The sequence below is a fragment of the Benincasa hispida genome, chromosome 1 (assembly GCF_009727055.1).
Source record: "Benincasa hispida cultivar B227 chromosome 1, ASM972705v1, whole genome shotgun sequence".
Lineage (NCBI taxonomy): Eukaryota > Viridiplantae > Streptophyta > Magnoliopsida > Cucurbitales > Cucurbitaceae > Benincasa > Benincasa hispida.
In genome coordinates, this window is record NC_052349.1 from 53721600 (window position 1) to 53737350 (window position 15751).

Sequence of the window (15751 nt, forward strand, 5' to 3'; positions counted from 1 at the left end):
CTTTATGTTTCCACATAGAGTTCAAGACTCATAAGACAAACTAGAATATTAGTTTATTGTATTTATGGTTATTAAGACAAAAGGAATACAACACAATTAATAACCCTTATTAAAATAACATCGATAATTTTTTTTTTATGATAGTCAATTACTTACATTTTCTACCTACGAGTTTTAGGGCATAAAGCCCAACAACACTATGTTTCAAATTTACACTGCCTAAAGGAACCAAAAGTCCATAACAAAGCCAAACGATATATGTTGTATCACCACATAATATGATCAAGTGTAAATTGACACATATTCTGCTCACTCAACTCATAACTGACATCTAAAGTCAAAATTGTTGTAGCGATAACAACTAAAATGTGTTATCTTACTTAGCATAACTCGACTTGTTCTTAGTTTTGATGTGTTTAATTGGTGATTTTATAGGTATCGAGCACTGGGAGGTAAAAATGACTGCTAGAGAAAAAAGTTTGCTTAAACAAACCATTTAGTGCCTTAAAGAGATAATTAGGTTAAAAAGAGGTGCAAAAGTATTGGGTGTTATGCCATAAAACTCGTAGATAGTAAATGTTATTAATTGAGCGTCATCAATAAAGTGTTATACATGTTAATTCAATAAATTTTATTATTTGTGTTTTTTGTCTTTTTTGTCTTAATAACCCTAAATCCAATAAACTAATATAATATTTACTATGCATCAAAGGTATTCAACATTTAATATAACATTTATATTAAAAAATTTGAAACCCTATACATGCATACTATATATTATAACACTTTATAGCATACTTTAAATGCATGTAACATGCTTCCTATAGTGAGATTTTAAATCTACATTGTTGGTATTGGTATCCTAATTCTCTCGGAGTCACGTAGTTTGTAAACTGTACACCTTGTTATGAATAAAATAAGAGTTATTTTATTTTTCACTTACTCATATCCAATAAACAAAGCTCCATGGTTATTGTATGTAAACTTAAGCATGTATATGAGATATACAAGTGAATCATGCCTTAAGTGATAACCTAAAAAGGTCTATAGTATAAGATTAAGGAAGGATACCTGATCCTGGTGACACTACGGATACAGCCCGCTTTGTAGAGATTTACAAATGCTATGAACTACTAGAGATGGTAGATCCTGACCATTCATGTGGAGACATGCGAGAGGGGTTTTCTATACAAAGAGTTTGTATAAGATCGGACCACGAGATGATGTGTCTCTTTATATAATGTCGTTGATACTTGAAACTTACATCTCACCTAAACGACCATAGGTGACATGACCTCAATCCTTAGTGTTTTGGAAACTGCTGCCTTTGAGGGCGGTCCCTTGATTAGTATGGGTGAGAGTGGCCAGATTGCCAACTAAACAAGCCTACATTTTTGGTGATCTGTCTGATTTAGGAGCTAGGAACTCAATTACACAAGATGAAATTCACTTCTTCCCCAAAGCAGGGGTAAGTAGATAGATTGCTCCCTTAAGGGCTTATTTTGAGTCTTAAACATAGTGGCCACAACTTCTCTTTGGAAGAGAAGATTCAGTCGTAGTAGGACTATGACTTATGTTCATTAGAGGGATCAATGGTACTTAAGGAGTTAGATTTAACTACAGGGGCATAATGGTAATTGGCTCAACTGTACTTACGAGCGATCTGTGAAGGTTATCGCGCTGTTGATTGGTTGATATGGGCACAAAATATATCTGTAGTAAGAAGAGTGCAGCTGTCGATTTTTAGTGGAGTGTCCGGCAGTTAATGAATGGTAGATCTCGTGACTAAAGAGTTTAGTCAGTTATTCACGTACCGTTGGAGCTCCAAGCTATAGATCCATAAGGTCCCATTGGTAGCTCAATGAATTCAAGATGAGAATCAGTTCTTGGGGTGATTTGAAATATTCAAATTGACAAGAGGAAATTCAATTATATATGATATAATCGGTGTGATGTATGAGATACATCAAGTGGAAGATTAATGTAAATGTGATTTACATTAAGTACCATAAAATAGAAAAAGAGCTATGGTTTATATGTTTCATGAGATGAAATATTAAAACTATAGGTTATAAATACAATATGGTAAGTTGATTATCAATTATTAGATAATTATCTCTTTTTCTCTAAAAACCAATTGAATGGGAGGTTATTGGTGGTTTTATGGTAACCCTGAGATAAAAGGAAAATGGTTTTCCTAAATTTAGAGGAGTTGCTACTTTCGGAAAGAAACACACAAAATGCTATCAAGTGAAATTGTTTCACTAAAAGATAGTTAATAGAGAGACTAAACGATCATGGAGTGTCACTATACGATAGTTTACTCAGCTGGTCACAGCTAAATGATCGCAAAGCATTGTCTATACGATAGGCTGCCTTCTTTTAAATGATTGAACATTCATTTATATGATAGACACTTCTCATCTCCCACTTGTTCAATCATCTACATGATTGTTCTTCCTCCAGTCTCTTCCTCTAACCAAGGGCATACAAAGCCCAAACTTTTGAATTCTCACATCGAGAATACCAAGGTAACTATTGTGGTGGTGTTCTCACTCAACTCGATTGAGTTCGAGGTTTTGGAGGCCCTTCGTTGTGTCGCGTTTTTCGTGTGGATTTTGTTATTGATCGTACTATATTGCGGTCGTTGTGATCGAGCGTTTGTGTACTACTGTCTTAGAGACTGATCGAGCATTCATGATCGAGGGAGTTTAAAGAATGAGTCTTCAAAGGTATGTATATATTCCTCGATTATCTTATCAGCATGCTGTAATTTCTAGTTGTTGCATGACCTGTTAATTTTCGTTTCTTGACTGTAATTGTTAATGTTCAATTTCGAAAGGAATTTGGAATTGATCCTTCTGCTGCTCATGGAAATCCTCATTTTTAATTTCTTTCATACATGGCATACTTTATGCACATCCAAGATTTAATTGATTATAACATACATCACATGCATAAATAATTAAACATAGACTAATATGGTTTTAGTTTTGCATTTCAAGCAAAAAAAAAGCCTAATTATTACAAAATTATGAAAAAAAAGGCTCCAACATACTTCTGGATCGCTCAAACCGCCTTGAACCGGACCCAAACCTCTCAAACCGGACCACCAATGCTCAAAATTGGGCTAAATCGGTCAAAAACCATAGAGTACCATCAAACATCGAGAATTGCCCTTAAGCATTGAGTTTTTCACTAAATACCATCGAGTTGCATCGAGCACCATCGAGTATTTCACAAAATACCATCGACTTGCATTGAGCACCATCGAGTATGGCACCATGCATCGAGTATTTCACAAAATACCATCGAGTTGCATCAAGTACCATCGAGCATGGCATCGTGCATCAAGTACTTCATAAAATACCATTGAGTATGAGCATCGAGTACCATCAAGTATGGCATCGTGCACTGAGTATTTCATAAAATACCATCGAGTTTGAGCATCAAGTACAATCGAGATGGGCATCAAGCATCGAGTATTAGCCAATGGCTAAGAAATCCTGTTTCTGATGCTCGACCTTCTTCACTTATTTCTTTAATTATATCATAATTACAACTCTAATGACTCAAATCGAATTATAGACACTTAAACACACATTAAGTTCCATCTCACAAGAGCCAATTACAAAAATTACAACATAAATGAAGAGAAAACAATGCCAAAACTCAAAAACACCATATTTGTCCATCATTTTCATAAACCTTATGAAAAGCACCAACCAAAATTCAAGTTAACGCTAATTGAGTGCTTAAATCATACTCTGATACCAATTGTTGGGATCCACTAGCATGAAATGGAAGCAAACAGAATCAATAAGCACTCTAATTACATTTAATTTGAGTTATAAAAGTATGTTTAATCAGAAACTTCATAAAAGGGTTTCTAAACTACATACCTTTGATGAATTCTCCCAATTCTAAGTTGCTCTTCACGTGATTCTAGCTCCAATTTAATAGTGAACCACCAAGAGATCTTCTATATTATTCTCAAATTTGAATTTGATTAGTGGAACTTTAAATTGGAGTGAATTTTTTAAGGAAAAACGTGGGTTTTTGTCAAGAAGAAGAACACTGCAACAAGAACTTTTCCAGCTGCAAAAACTCATCCCACATCTTCAAATTGAAGAGGTTTTATTTTTTATTCACATGCAAGCACTGAAATTTAGCAACATTGACACTTTAATCACCTGAAATTCAGTGGGTAAGGTGTGTAATTGGAGGTGATACACCTCCTACTTGGAGTTTTGTGGATTTTTTCACTAACTCCACCAATTTTCAATTTTGTCATTTTAAATTCAAATTTTAATTAATTCTAAAATTGACTAAAATTTAATTTAATTAATTCTGAATAAATTAAATTCAAAATATAAAAATTCAATTTCTCAAATTTAATTTGAAATGAATTAATTTCATTTTTAATTAATTAAACATATTTAAAACAATTTAATATCAAATATTAAATTAATCACACACCTAATTTTAAACATGAATCATATTCATGTAATTAATATTTAAATCAATATATAAATATTATAAACTCTCCAATTTTATTTAATTTCGATAAATTAAACATTGATTAATTATATTGAATATAATTGTACAAGCCCTAATTTGAATTTGAACTTATTCAAATTCAAACCCTAATTTCAACTTGAACATTTCAAATCGAAATTCAATTTCAACACTTCAAATTGATATCATTCCAAATTCACTCAATTTATTAATTCAAGGTGTTCATCTTTTACGAGGTAGTAGAGGGACCTTATGGACCTACAGATCATCATCTCCAACTACTTAAAATTAATTGGCTAAAACCTTTTAGGCCAAATTAATCAGTATCCATTAACTATCAAGTCACACCACTACGGCTGGATAGCTGCACCCTCCTTACTGTATATATATTTTTGTCCAATTGATTTAACCATAATCAGTAAGTCGACCTTTCACATGTTGTTCGTAATAACAGTTGGGTCTATTTATTGTTTTACCTCCGATATTATATCTTGCTTCTTAAGTTCCACTGATCCTCTAATGAGCAATTAGTTTGTGATCCAATCACTAAACTGGATCCCTCTCAAGCCAATGAGAGGGTGGGGCCCCTTGTTTAAGACCTGGATTCAGTACATAAGAGAACAACCTTTCTCCTATCCCTAAATTGGGTAGGCGTGAATTTCTTATTGCACCCTATGTCCCTAGCTATCTGCCTCGTCTTACCCCTAAAATGGGAAGTCTGTTGAGCCGGCGTTGTTGAGTCAACCCTCACCTATGCAAATCTAAGGATAATTCCGAATAAACAGGACTTCATAGTTAGCTCAGGATTAAGATTGAGTTACCAAGGTCATCTAGGCGGAATAGTCAGTCTTAAACAGTAAATAGCATTAAAAAATAAGAGTGACTTATTTCTTAGTCCGATATTTACTCCAACTCATTGCATAGGATGCCCCCACTTCTGATGTCAATACATGAACAAATCAGGATCACTTCGTTTGTAGCACCTTACTACAAATTGTAATAACTATAGAGTGGATCGCATCCAATAGTGTTACCAGAATAAGGCCCCCAACTTTATTCATATACTATATATCATTTTGACTATTTACTCAAACCGGGTTGGGTGTTGAATAAGGTTGGCTATTTACTATCAAGTTTGGAAAATAGCTAAAACGGTTTATAGTATACGAATAAGGTTAGGTTTCGTATTCTAATAACATTATCGGATGCGGCCCACTCTATAGTTATTACAATTTGTTGTAAGGTGTTACAAACGAAGTAATCCTGATTCGTTCATGTACTGACATGAGGAATGGTGGCATTCTATGCAATGAGTTTGCATAAGGTCGAAACAAGAATTAAGTCCCTCTTACTTTATAACGTTGTTTACTGTTTAAAACTGACCATTTCACATAGATAACCTAGGTAACTCGATCTTAATCCTAAGATAACTATGAACTCTTTTTTATTTGGGATTATCCTTAAATTTGCATAAGTGAGGGTTGGCTCAACAGTGTCGGCTCAATAAGCCTCCCTTTTAGGGGTAAGACCGGGTAGATAGCTGGGGACATAGGGTGTAAGATGGAATTCACACCTACCCGATTTAGGGATAGCAGAAAGGTTGTTCTCTTAAATGCTGAATCCAAGTCTTGAACAAGGGACCCCACCCTCTCATTGGCTCGATAGGGATTTGGTTTAATGATTGGATCAAAAGCCATTTGTTTATTAGAGGATCAGTGGAACTTAAGGAGCAAGATGTAATTTCGGGAGTAAAATAACATTTGACCCAGCCGTTATTACGAACAACCTATAAAGGGTCGACTTACTAAATATGGTTAAATCAAGTGGACACAAATGTTTCTAGAATGAGAAGAGTGCAACTATCTAGCTATAGTGGTGTGACTCATAGTTAATGAATATTGACTAATTCGGTCTAAAGAGTTTAACCAATTAATCTCAAATCATTGGAGCTCATGATCTGTAGATCCATAAGGTCCCTCTACTAGCTCGTAAAACATGAACACCTTGGATTAGTTTAGGGTTTTCAATTTGAAGTGCTCAAATTGCAATTAGGGTTTGAATTATTATATCCGATATAATTAAACATTTAATTTATCGAAATTAAATGAAATTGAAGATTATACAATACTTAAATATTAATTACATGAAGAGGATTCATGATTAAAATTAGGTGTTTAATTAATTTAATATTTAATATTAAATTATTATTTAATTAATTAAATTTGTTTAGTTAATTAAAATAAAATTATTTTAAATTTTTATTCAATTTCAGAAATTGAATTTTTTTATTTTTGAATTAATTAAAAAGAAAATTGAAAATTAATTTGAAAGTGGAAATTTCACAGTTTTGGAAATTTAATGGAATTCCACTTTTTCAACACTCGATAGAAACACCTAGCACTCTTCCTAATACTCTTTGAAGTGTCAAAGTGGCTGAAGGCTTAGGAGATACATGTGTGAGGTGCATAAAAGCATCATTTTTTCTCAAATTCGAATTTTGGGAAAACTTTGTAGAAAGTTCATCTCTACCTCAAACCCTCACCAAATCCCTTCACAATTCACTTCAATCTTGAGTTCAACCACTCAAATTCAAGGCTGTGAATAGTAAAGAAGATTTCTTAGTAGTTCACTGAGGATTTGAAGCTGAGATTTTGTGGAGAGCAGCTTGGATTTGGAGGATGCTTCAAAGGTTTGTCTTCTAGAAACCTTCTTGCTGAATAATATGTTATGCATGTGTTTTTAGAACTCAAATGAAGTGTAACTAGAGTGCTTATTGATTCTGATTGCTTCTGCTACATGCTTATTTATCCCATCAATAAGCACGCAATAGAAGCAATCAAAATCAATAACCGCTCTAATTACACTTAATTTTTAGTTCTAAAAGCATGCAATAACAATTTTCACAGAAATGGATTTCAAGAAGTCATACCTTTGAAGAATCCTCCAAAACCAAGCTGTTCTCCACAAAATCTGAGCTGCAAATCAGTAGTAGACCATCAAGAAATCTTCTCTACTATTCTTAACCTTGAATTTGAGTAGTGGAACTCAAGATTAAAGTGAATTGAGTGAGGTAATAGAAGAGAGTTTGAGAGTTTGAGAGAGATTTTCAGAATTTTCTCAAAATTCAGCAACTCTATCTCCTTCATCTCATAAAATTGAAGCTTTTATGCATCTCATGCATGCAGGCACTAAGGAATCTCAACCATGGCCAGCTCAATTTGTGCTTGGTTGTGGGCTAGGTGTTTGGATGGACATGAATCCACCAAATCAACCAAAAACTTGGATGTTTCATTATCTCCTATTTAATGCTAAAATTAAATTGATTTAATTTTCAAATTTGATTTTAATTAATTTAAAATTAATTAAATTCAAAATTCAAAAATCAATTTCTCAAATTGAATAAATCTTGAAAATTAATTTGGTTTTAATTAATTAAAAAAATTTAATTAATTAATTAATAATTTAATATCAAATATTAAATTAATCAAATGCCTATTCATGTAATTAATATTTAAATCAAATTCAAATATTACAAACTCTCCAATTTCGTTTAATTTCGATAATTTAAACGTTTAATTATATTGAATATAATTATTTAAACCCCAATTGCAATTTGAACACTTCAAATTGAAAACCTTAAATTAAATTTGAACATTTCAAATTGAAATTCAATTTGAACACTTCAAATTGAAATAATTTCAAATTCAATCAATTTACTAATCTAAGGTGTTCATGTTTTAGGAGCTAGTAGAGGGACCTTATGGACCTACAAATCATGAGCTCCAACGATATGAGATTAATTGGCTAAATTATTTAGACCGAATTTAATCAATATCCGTTAACTATCGAGTCACACCACTATAACTCAATAGTTGCACTCTCTTCACTGTAGATATATTTGTGTCCACTTGATTTAACCATAATTAGTAAGTCGACCTTTCATAGATTGTTCGTAATAACAGTTGGTTCAACTGTTGTTTTACCCCCGAAATTACATCTTACTCCTAAAGTTCCACTGATCCTCTGATGAACAAATGGTTTGTGATCCAATCACTAAACCGAATCCCTCTCAGACCAATGAAAGGATGGGGCCCCTTATTCAAGACCTAGATTCAGCACTTAAGAGAACAACCTTTCTCCTATCTCTAAATCAGGTAGGCGTGAATTCCATCTTCCACCCTATGTCCCCAATTATCTACCTTGTCTTATCCTGGAAATGAGAGGCTTATTGAACCGACTCTGTTGAGCCAACCTTCACCTATGCAAATCTAAGGATAATCCTGAATAAATAGAAGTTCATAGTTAACCTAGAATTAAGATTGAGCAACCTAGGTCATCTATGTGAAATGGTCAATCTTAAACAGTAAACATTGTTATAAAGTAAGAGTGACTTATTTCTTCATTCGATCTTATGCAAACTCATTGCGTAGGATGCCAGTACTCCTCATGTCATTACATGAACGAATCAGGATCACCTCATTTGTAGCACCTTACAAAAAATTGTAATAGCTATGGAGTGGGCTGTATCCAGTAGTGTTAACAGAATAAGGTACCCAACCTTATTCATATATTATAGACCGTGTTGGCTATTTACTTGAACTGGTCCATCTTTATGTCTCCACATAAAGTTCAAGAATTTATATAATAGCCATGGATCTTAGTTTATTGGATTTAGTCTTTACAAATGCAATATACATATTCAACAACTTTATTGAATAAATGTCAAATAACATCTTTATTGAACAATAAAATATGTTTAACTTTATAAACTACGAGTTTTAAGACATACAAACCAACAAACTCCCACTTGGATTAAAACTTCAGTGGATAAATATATACAAATATATACAACTTTAAGTTCAATGAGAGAATAAATACAATAAACTAGGGCATTAGATACCCATTATTTCTCCCACCTGACCTAGTTCTAAATATCTCATAGACCTAGTCCCACTAGGTGACCCACGAACACTTTAGCCGAGATGACCTTTGTAAATAGATCAACCAAGTTGTCTTGGGAGGCTATCTCCATGACGATCACGTCCCCTCTGTGTACAATCTCTCTGATGAGATGGTACTTCCGTTCAATGTATTTTCCATGCTTATGGCTAATAGGTTCCTTTGAGTTAGCAACCGATCCACTATTATCACAATATAGGGTGATCAGCAGGTGCATATTTGGAACTACTTCCAAATCAGTCAGGAACTTTCTGAGCCATACTACTTCTGGCCATACTACTTCCAAGTTGCAAGTATTAGGCGTATGTTTAGGGTCTAGACTTTTTCTGGCCAAACTCATGTATGCCCTAGTATAATCTTTCCAAATAAATCGTGCTACAAGATATGACTTTCCAGTTTATATTACGTCTCAACAATTGAACTCTTTCTTAATGCTTTTCAATTTTAACTTGTATGTCGCTAAGAAGGAAGAGTTGTAAATTGAATTAAGGCTGATTTGGTTTAATATTGAATTTGGTTAATTGAGCTATTAGATTTTCTAATAGGTTGAGGGATTGATAGATTCAGTGCAACTAATTAAGGATAGCATACCATGTTTAGAACCAATTTTTGAGGACTATGGAGAATCTAAGCATAAACTCATTGATTTCTAGGTGATGGAGTTAGAGGTTAAAAAACCTTGCCCTGTTCCGTCATCTGGTATATCGTATATTTTTTAGTTTTGTTCTTCTTGTTCTCAAGATTCAATTGATTTAATTGATTCAATTGAGTCAGAGTCTTATTTTTCTGTAGAGTTAGTCTTTGAGTCTTTTATTTTATTTCATTTTATAAAATTGAAAAATACCAAATTCGACCTGTCTGGTTCTCTTCAAAAGATGAAGAGCCATATAGCCTTACCAGGCTATATTGAATCATCCAAGAAAGAGCCAAAGAAATACAAGAATTTCCTTATACCTTATAGGGGACAGATCACATCGAGCATCGACGTTAAAAATTTGTCCTTCTTGGAGGAAGCCAGGTGATAAAATTTATTGTTTTCTTTATTTTTTTTCTAAATTCGGTTTCTTTTTGTTGTTGTTTTGTAGGGACAACCTAGAGGATAGGAGCATCTTTTTGAGACGTGCTTTCAGATGATCATGCCTATGCCCAAAAATCTAGGGGAGTTTTTCTGTTCCTTCTTTCCCCTTTTTCTTTTTGTCTTTAATATGAGTTAAAGCATGAATATACATTGAGGACAATGCATAGCTTTTAAGTTGGGGGTAGATGAAGCATGCTTCGTGTGATTGAAAAATTGAACTATAATATTGATTTTGTTATGTTGAATGCCTAAATTTTTTGTTTGCTCTGTTTGTCGTCTCCTTTCAATGACATATTGATGACGCACTCAATGGGTTGCAAAAATATTTCATGGGTAACTTTTCCTAAAAATAATTTTTTTATAAAAAAAAAAAAAAAAAAAAAAAAAAGAATTCATGGGATCCATATAAAATGAACCTAAGTTGAAAATTTTTCAATTTGAAATCCCTTAAAGTCTTAGAAACAGATTATCTATCTCGGATTTTCTTTGTCATCTCGAAAGGCCCTCTATTGGCTTAGGAGTAACTTTTGGTGCTGGAGAGCAAAACTAGATAGTGAAAAAGAAAAAAAAATCCTAATGTATGAGAAAAAATAATAAAAGAGAAATATACTAGTTGTCTTTCTCTACTGAAAAATAAAATAAAATAAAAAATGAGGCATTAGTCGACGTGCCTGCAAAAAAATATAGTGTGCGTGTACACATGGATAAAGGTGAAAAGAGTTACCTCCGCCGTATATTGTTAGGGCCCGCGAGAAAATAGCGATAGGTTCCCAGCGGTTGAGTGTGAAAGCTGGCCCTCTAGGTAAAATAAATCCCTTTTATTTTTTGTATGCGTGAGTTTTGGGCATTCGTTGATAGTGTTACTCTTTGATTAGCAATATCAGTATGTTTCTAGATGATGACCGAGCCAGAGTAGAGGGAAGATGAATTGGGAGATGGATAAGATTTTTCTAGGCACTTTACAGTTTACAAAAAAGTTTTGTGTCTTAGTGTTTCATTTGTACATGGCTTTGATTGAAAACTAACCTTTTATAAAATATTTCAATTGAGTGATTATTTGGTTTGATTTATTATGCGACCCTAAAGACTGTTGAGATTAGAGAAAGGATACGATGAATAGAGTGAACATGTTCTTATTAAATTCCATGACTGAATTTTATAACCTTGCTCAAGACGAGCAAGAATTAAGTTGGGGGTGTTTGATAACTCTAAAAAAAAGCTATTATTCCTATCTTAATTTCAGCTTGTTATGGGATTTTATATTTTTATTTTCCTTATTTTTTAGATATCATGCACGGAGGAGGTAGAACCGAGAAATTGGAGTCAAACGTGACTGATTTGAAGCAATTTGGAGGTGATTTGAGCACCAGGCTTCAAAACAATCAAAATTACCAAACTGCCACTGTCGCAGATTTGCAACACTAGCCTGACGCTCTACCCTGATGCTCTAAGGCAGATTGTGCAGCGTTGCAACGCTTCGAAGTTGCACAACGCTAGCGTTGCAACACTGTTTTCAGCGTTGCGACGCTGCAATCTTTCCTATAAATACTCCCTTTCGTCTTTAGGTCAAAATATGCTGAATTTGGAAGGCCAAATTGATGGAGGCCGAAGTAAAATTCAGTCATTCTTCTATTCCCTTTAATTTTTAGTATCTTTAGGTTAGTTTTTCTTTTTATTTTCGGTTGTAATCGATGGAACAAATATGTATCTCGGATTTGTCGATGAATTGAGAGGTAAATTCTATCTAGTTTCTCTGAGCAAGAGCCTTGTGTTTAATTTCTTGAAGGTTTCCTAATTAACTTAACTTCAATCTTGTGAATTCTTTGGTTGGATTCGTTTTAATCTTGATGGAGTTTCGATAAATTCTTCTGATAAATTAATTTGTTGAAATTATTGTTTGCAAAATCATTCTAGCCTATGCATCATTGATTGATTAAGTTGTAAGTATTAGGCAAATGTTTAGGGTCTAGAATTTTTCTGGTCAAATTCATGTATGCCCTAGTATAATCTTTCCAAATAAATCGTGCTACAAGATATGGCTTTCTAGCTTGTAGTACGTCTCAACAATTGAACCATTTCTTAGTGCTTTTCAATTTTAACTTGTATGTCATTAAGAAGGAAGAGTTGTCAATTGAATTAGGGCTGATTTGGTTTAATATTGAATTTGGCTAATTGGGCTATTAGATTTTCTAATAGGTTGAGAGATTGATAGATTCAGTGCAACTAATTGGTGCCTAATGAAATAAATTGCATAAGAACTCTCTCTTGCTCTAGAAATTAGATAGACTCGTATCCTAGATTGCATTTACCCTTTTATTTTAATTTCACACATATTATCTCTTCCACACCAAAATCTCCCATTTATCGCTCTAATTAGAAAATGCTTTTTTGCGGATCGACTCGAACTTACAACTGTCGCTACGTTTTAATAGTAATAGGAGTACGATATTTACAAATTTCTTTTGGTTCAGTTCGGAGTCGAATTAATGATGTCGATCCCTGATTCGAAAAACGGGGCTAAGGATTGGTTTTATTACTTTCCCCCTGGGTCTATTACGACTTTGAATGACCTCAAAAAGAAATTTCTTGAAAAGTTTTTCCCAGCCTCTAGGGTTGATACTATTAGAAAAGAAATATATGGGATAAAACAAAATTTTGGGGAATCCTTGTCAGAGTATTGGGAGAGATATAAGCAATTTTGTGCTAGCTTTCCTCACCACCAAATTTTTAATCAATTATTAATTCAATATTTTATAGTGGTTACTCTTTAATGACAGAAGTTCCATCGAATTGGCAACGGAAAGAGCTCTGGCCGACACGACATCAATGGTGGCACAACAGTTGATTTCCCGTATGGTGGAAAATGACCAAAACTTTGGATCTAGGGTTAATAGGTTTTACCCATCTACAATAAGAGGTAAATGAACTGAGATCCCAATTATCTAATCTAACTACTCTTGTTACATAAATGGTACAAGGAGAAGTCCTTCAAGTAAAGATATGAGGACCTTGTGGTATGGTGAGACATTCATCTGATGCTTGTCCCCAAGCTTAAGTCAATGTCGTTGAAAGCTTTCAAAGAAAAAACGACCCTCAGAGTCAAACTTACAACCAAAGATGGAGGGACCACCCTAATTTCAAGTAGGTATCTTAAGGACAATTTAACAATAGGAACAAGTCTTCATCTTCCTCATCCTCAGGTATGTCATTAGAGGATGTAGTTACACACTTTCTTATCACTCTATTAAATTCAATAGGGTATTCATCAATTTCAAAGGGAAACAATCCAACTTTCACAAGATACCGAATCTTTGCAACAAGAAACCAAGTCTCTTCAATAAGAGACAAAAATAGGCTTCTCCAATTTGGGAACACAAATCACAATTGGCGACGGTAGTGGGTAGATTCTAGAAAAAAGCATCGAAAAAGTTACTAGCACAACGGGATCATGCCAATGTGAGTGCCATCACTTTAAGGAATGGGAATGAGATCCACACCACACCCTTCACATCGGTCAACCCTCCCATTCTCCTTCTGAGAAAATACAAGAAAAGTTAAAGGTACAAGAAAAAAAGTAAGGCAAAGGAAACAAATGAATCACTCATTTTTCCTGATGTAACTAACTATTCTCCCTTTACGGTTGAGCCCTATATTCCTAAGGCACCTTTTCTTAATAGGCTAGCTAGACCTAAGGAAGAGAATAAAGACATGGAGCTTATGGAAATGTTTCAGAAATTCAAGATAAACATTCTTCTACTTAATGCAATTCAATAAAAACCCAATTATGCTAATTTTTAAAAGATTTGTGCACAAAGAAGATGAATGGTAAAGAAAAATAAAGGGTGACGGTAAGTAAAAATGTATCTGCCTTATTAAAAAAGAACATGCTAGAAAAATGTAGGGATCCCGATATGTTTACCTTGGCATGCATTATAGGAGATAGGATATCTCTCATGCTATGTTAGACTTAGGTGCCTCCATAAATGTGACGCCTTACCATGCCTAAGAGGATTTTAAGCTAAATTATTTGTAAAGAACGAAGGTGTGCATACAATTAGCGGATAGATCCTATATCTAACCATTAGGCATTGTTGAAGATGTTTTACTTAGAGTAAAATACTTGATTTTCCCTGTTGATTTTTACATTATTAAAATTGATGAAATAAGTATGGCATCGTCTTCTATTATTTTGCTAGGTAGACCCTTTATAAGAACTACATAGACCAAAATAGATGTTGATAAAGGTTCTTTATCTGTAGAATTCGATGGTCAAATTATTTCATTCAACATTTACGATGCCATGAAATTTCTAGAATAGTATTTTTCTTTTTGTTCAATTGAATCTTTTGATGTTGATGATGAATTGTTTTCTATTGTTGATGATAAGTGTGATGGTTTGGTGACCCTTCTATTGACTTTGCTAAAGATGACTCTTCAAATGACTCTTTACTTTCTTCTCATAACATTTGTGAAAATGATAAAACTTCTAATGATGTTTTGGTTGATCCTCAGGTTCAAGGGATCGAGCTTGAGGCTCTCCCTTCTCATCTCAATTATGTGTACCTAAGAGAAAAAACACCTCTCCTATGATCATTTCTAGAGAATTAACACCTTCTTAGGAAAGCACCTTGGTGGAAACTTTGAAGTTGTACAAAAAGGTGATCGGTTGGACCTTAGAGGACATTAAAGGGATAAGTCCGTCCCTTTTCATGCATAGAATAATTCTTGAAGATGGAGCAGAGGCTACAATGCAACCACAAAGGAGGCTCAATCCCACTATGAAAAAGGTAGTTCTCAAGGAGATTATCAAGCTTAATGAAGCTGATATCATCTACCCCATTTCAATTGCCAATGGGTGAGTCCAATACATGTTATGCCTAAGAAGACTGGAATGACCATAATGGAGAATGAAAAAGGATAAATGATACCAATGCGAGTTCAAAATGATTAGAAGATGTGCATCGATTTCAAAAAGCTTAACGAGGTAACAAAGAAGGACCGCTCTCTAATCCCCTTCCTAGATCAAATGGTAGAAAGGCTTTTCGAGAAGCCCTTATTTTGTTTTTTAGATGGTTTCTCGGGTTTCTATCAAATCCCAATCGTCCAAGAAGACCAAGAAAAGATGACCTTCACTTGCACCTACGGAACATATGCCTTCATAAGGATGTCATTTGGGCTATGCAATGCCCCAGGTAC